Consider the following 5,823-nt stretch of genomic DNA (forward strand, 5'->3'; position numbering starts at 1 on the left):
TTGTATTTACATGGTTCAACTCCCTGCAGTGCTCTGCTCAATGTGTTGTATTTACATGGTTCAAGTCCCTGCAGTGCCCTGCTCAATGTGTTGTATTTACATGGTTCAACTCCCTGCAGTGCCCTGCTCAATGTGTTGTATTTACATGGTTCAAGTCCCTGCAGTGCCCTGCTCAATGTGTTGTATTTACATGGTTCAAGTCCCTGCAGTGCCCTGCTCAATGTGTTGTATTTACATGGTTCAACTCCCTGCAGTGCCCTGCTCAATGTGTTGTATTTACATGGTTCAACTCCCTGCAGTGCTCTGCTCAATGTGTTGTATTTACATGGTTCATCTCCCTGCAGTGCCCTGCTCAATGTGTTGTATTTACATGGTTCAAGTCCCTGCAGTGCTCTGCTCAATGTGTTGTATTTACATGGTTCATCTCCCTGCAGTGGCCTGCTCAATGTGTTGTATTTACATGGTTCAACTCCCTGCAGTGCCCTGCTCAATGTGTTGTATTACATGGTTCAACTCCCTGCAGTGCTCTGCTCAATGTGTTGTATTTACATGGTTCAACTCCCTGCAGTGCTCTGCTCAATGTGTTGTATTTACATGGTTCAAGTCCCTGCAGTGCTCTGCTCAATGTGTTGTATTTACATGGTTCAACTCCCTGCAGTGCTCTGCTCAATGTGTTGTATTACATGGTTCAAGTCCCTGCAGTGCTCTGCTCAATGTGTTGTATTTACATGGTTCAACTCCCTGCAGTGCCCTGCTCAATGTGTTGTATTTACATGGTTCAAGTCCCTGCAGTGCTCTGCTCAATGTGTTGTATTTACATGGTTCAAGTCCCTGCAGTGCCCTGCTCAATGTGTTGTATTTACATGGTTCAACTCCCTGCAGTGCTCTGCTCAATGTGTTGTATTTACATGGTTCAACTCCCTGCAGTGCTCTGCTCAATGTGTTGTATTTACATGGTTCAAGTCCCTGCAGTGCCCTGCTCAATGTGTTGTATTTACATGGTTCAAGTCCCTGCAGTGCTCTGTTCAATGTGTTGTATGTACATGGTTCAAGTCCCTGCAGTGCTCTGTTCAATGTGTTGTATTTACATGGTTCAACTCCCTGCAGTGCTCTGCTCAATGTGTTGTATTTACATGGTTCAACTCCCTGCAGTGCCCTGCTCAATGTGTTGTATTTACATGGTTCAACTCCCTGCAGTGCCCTGCTCAATGTGTTGTATTTACATGGTTCAAGTCCCTGCAGTGCCCTGCTCAATGTGTTGTATTTACATGGTTCAAGTCCCTGCAGTGCCCTGCTCAATGTGTTGTATTTACATGGTTCAAGTCCCTGCAGTGCCCTGCTCAATGTGTTGTATTTACATGGTTCAACTCCCTGCAGTGCCCTGCTCAATGTGTTGTATTTACATGGTTCAACTCCCTGCAGTGCTCTGCTCAATGTGTTGTATTTACATGGTTCAACTCCCTGCAGTGCCCTGCTCAATGTGTTGTATTTACATGGTTCAAGTCCCTGCAGTGCCCTGCTCAATGTGTTGTATTTACATGGTTCAACTCCCTGCAGTGCTCTGTTCAATGTGTTGTATTTACATGGTTCAACTCCCTGCAGTGCTCTGCTCAATGTGTTGTATTTACATGGTTCAAGTCCCTGCAGTGCTCTGCTCAATGTGTTGTATTTACATGGTTCAACTCCCTGCAGTGCCCTGCTCAATGTGTTGTATTTACATGGTTCAACTCCCTGCAGTGCTCTGCTCAATGTGTTGTATTTACATGGTTCAAGTCCCTGCAGTGCCCTGCTCAATGTGTTGTATTTACATGGTTTATTTAAATGTTCTGCTCATTGTGTTGCTTTTCACATTTTGTACCTAAAACTGCACCGATCTGCGTGAAATGTTGCATGCACACTCCCTAGAGGCCAAGGACAAACCTTTTACCTGCATTTTCCGCATCTGCCTTTTATAGCGCCACCAGGAGGCCGACTTTTGTAAAACAAATTTTTTGATATTACTCCTCCAGATTCTGTCCAAAAATCTCACAAATCGTTACACAGTATCTCTATGGTCATGTGCTCAAGTCGGATCTGTCTGATATTTCATATTCCATCCTAATTGGCTATAATTGGCTTTCACAGTTTGCAAGATTGCCCCGTTTTGAACAATAGCCTCAAATCATGAACGCAGCATGCAATTTACGTGAAATCTTTCACACATTTTCTTACTAGGCTGAGGAATATATCCCACCCTTTTCACATTGGCCTGTTATAGCGCCACCAACAGGTTGATTTTTGCAAAACACATTTTTGGAACAAAATGCCTCAAATCGGTACACATGATCTCTGTAGTCATGTGATCAAGACGAGTCTGTTGGATTTCTCAGATTGTACACTGATTGGCTAAGATTGCCTTCCAAAGTTTTCAGGAGTGGCCCGTTTTGTACAAAATGCTGCACATGTCCTGCTCATCCAGAATTCTATCCTCAGAGATGCTATGAGTGATCTGGCTCTGCATTTCCTCAACAAAATGAAGGAAAAAAAATCCTCCTAAACATTTTGCCAAACATCACACACACTCCTATCCTCCTGGTGGAGACCTGTGCCCGGAAGGGCACTTTTTCTAGTTACTTATGATTTCTGTTCACTAGACCCAGAACAAAATGAGTCTCTTATTTTTGTTTGAGAAAGTTCTCACACGTATATTTATTCTGCAAAAATTGGTGATGAAGTGATGTTTTATGAGCAACACAAAACTGACTCATCAAAGTTGGTTTGGGAACTTTATACATTGTGAGATACTTGAATGTGTTATATTATCACTTTACCCAAATACAGCTATAGTCCATGGTCTCGGAGGGCATACTATAGCATGTCGTTTTTCCAGATTTCGGAGGATTTGAGAAAAAGCGAAAATCACAAAAGCGAAAGGCTATAGTCCATGGTCTCGGAGAGCATACTAGTCTTATGAAGGTCATCTATACTGTTCAAGGTCATTTATACTGGTCAAGGTCATTGATACTGGTGAAGGTCATTTACCAGTCTTATGAAGGTCATTTATACTGGTCAAGGTCATTGATACTGGTGAAAGTAATTTACCAGTCTTATGAAGGTCATCTATACTGGTCAATGTCATTTATACTGGTCAAGGTCATTGATACTGGTGAAAGTAATTTACCAGTCTTATGAAGGTCATTTATACTGGGCAAGGTCATTGATACTGGTGAAGGTCATTTACCAGTCTTATGAAGGTCATTTATACTGGTCAAGGTCATTGATACTGGTGAAAGTCATTTACCAGTCTTATGAAGGTCATTTATACTGGTCAAGGTCATTGATACTGGTGAAAGTCATTTACCAGTCTTATGAAGGTCATTTATACTGGTCAATGTCATTGATACTGGTGAAAGTAATTTACCAGTCTTATGAAGGTCATTTATACTGGTGAAGGTCATTGATACTGGTGAAGTTCATTTACCAGTCTTATGAAGGTCATTTATACTGGTCAAGGTCATTGATACTGGTGAAGGTCATTTACCAGTCTTATGAAGGTCATTTATACTGGTGAAGGTCATTGATACTGGTGAAGGTCATTTACCAGTCTTATGAAGGTCATTTATACTGGTGAAGGTCATTGATACTGGTGAAGGTCATTTACCAGTCTTATGAAGGTCATTTATACTGGTCAAGGTCATTGATACTGGTGAAGGTCATTTACCAGTCTTATGAAGGTCATTTATACTGGTCAAGGTCATTGATACTGGTGAAGGTCATTTACCAGTCTTATGAAGGTCATTTATACTGGTCAATGTCATTTATACTGGTCAATGTCATCTATACTGGTCAATGTCATCTATACTGGTTAATGTCATTTATACTGGTCAATGTCATTGATACTGGTGAAGGTCATTTATACTGGTGAAGGTCATTTATACTGGTCAATGTCATTGATACTGGTGAAGGTCATTTATACTGGTGAAGGTCATTTATACTGGTCAATGTCATTTATACTGGTCAAGGTCATTGATACTGGTGAAAGTCATAGTCTTATCAAGGTCATTTATACTGGTCAAGGTCATTGATACTGGTGAAAGTCATAGTCTTATGAAGGTCATTTATACTGGTCAAGGTCATTGATACTGGTGAAGGTCATTTACCAGTCTTATGAAGGTCATTTATACTGGTCAAGGTCATTGATACTGGTGAAGGTCATTTACCAGTCTTATGAAGGTCATCTATACTGGTCAAGGTCATTGAGTGGTGCGCTATATGCGCGATTCTTCATTGTTGATTTGAAAAAAAGGTGAAAATCACGGAAAAACGAAAGGTTATAGTCCATGGTCTCGGAGGGCATAAAGGTTATAGTCCATGGTCTCGGAGGGCATAAAGGTTATAGTCCATGGTCTCGGAGGGCATACTAAAGGTTATAGTCCATGGTCTCAGAGGGCATACTAAAGGTTATAGTCCATGGTCTCGGAGGGCATACTATAGCATGTAGTTTTTCCCGATTTCGGAGGATTTAAAAAAAAGATGAAAATCACAGAAAAGCGAAAGGCACCATGGGCAGACCATGGATCCATTGTCTAGAGTGATTTTCGTCTTTTTTTCAAATCCTCAAAAATGATGAAAACCGGAAACGGCATGCTAGAGTATGCCGTCCGAGACCATGGGCTATAGTCCATGGTCAAAAAGGATAAAAAACGAGAAAAAAAGATGAAAATCACTCCGAGACCATGGGCTATAGTCCGAGACCATGGCCTATAGCCCATGGTCAAAAAGGATGAAAAACGAGGATTTGAAAAAAAGATGAAAATCACTCCGAGACCATGGGCTATAGTCCATGGTCTCGGTGTGATTTTCGTCTTTTTTTCAAATCCTCAAAAATGATGAAAAACGGAAACGGCATGCTATAGTATGCCGTCCCCATGGTCAAAAAGGATGAAAAACGAGGATTTGAAAAAAAGATGAAAATCACTCCGAGACCATGGGCTATAGTCCATGGTCTTGGTGTGATTTTCGTCTTTTTTTCAAATCCTCAAAAATGATGAAAAACGGAAATGGCATGCTATAGTATGCCGTCCGAGACCATGGGCAAAAAGGATGAAAAACGAGGATTTGAAAAAAAGATGAAAATCACTCCGAGACCATGGGCTATAGTCCATGGTCTCGGTGTGATTTTCGTCTTTTTTTCAAATCCTCAAAAATGATGAAAAACGGAAACGGCATGCTATAGTATGCCGTCCGAGACCATGGGATATAGCCCATGGTCAAAAAGGATGAAAAACGAGGATTTGAAAAAAAGATGAAAATCACTCCGAGACCATGGGCTATAGTCCATGGGCCATGGGCGAGACCATGGGCTATAGCCCATGGTCAAAAAGGATGAAAAACGAGGATTTGAAAAAAGATGAAAATCACTCCGAGACCATGGGCTATAGTCCATGGGCCATGGGCGAGACCATGGGCTATAGCCCATGGTCAAAAAGGATGAAAAACGAGACCATGGGCTATAGTCCATGGTCTCGGAGTGATTTTCGTCTTTTTTTCAGATCCTCAAAAATGATGAAAAACGGAAACGGCATGCTATAGTATGCCGTCCGAGACCATGGGCTATAGCCCATGGTCAAAAAGGATGAAAAACGAGGATTTGAAAAAAAGATGAAAATCACTCCGAGACCATGGGCTATAGTCCATGGTCTCGGTGTGATTTTCGTCTTTTTTTCAAATCCTCAAAAATGATGAAAAACGGAAACGGCATGCTATAGTATGCCGTCCGAGACCATGGGCTATAGCCCATGGTCAAAAAGGATGAAAAACGAGGATTTGAAAAAAATATGAAAA

The sequence above is a fragment of the Electrona antarctica genome (assembly GCF_951216825.1).
Source record: "Electrona antarctica genome assembly, contig: scaffold_198, whole genome shotgun sequence".
Taxonomy (NCBI): domain Eukaryota; kingdom Metazoa; phylum Chordata; class Actinopteri; order Myctophiformes; family Myctophidae; genus Electrona; species Electrona antarctica.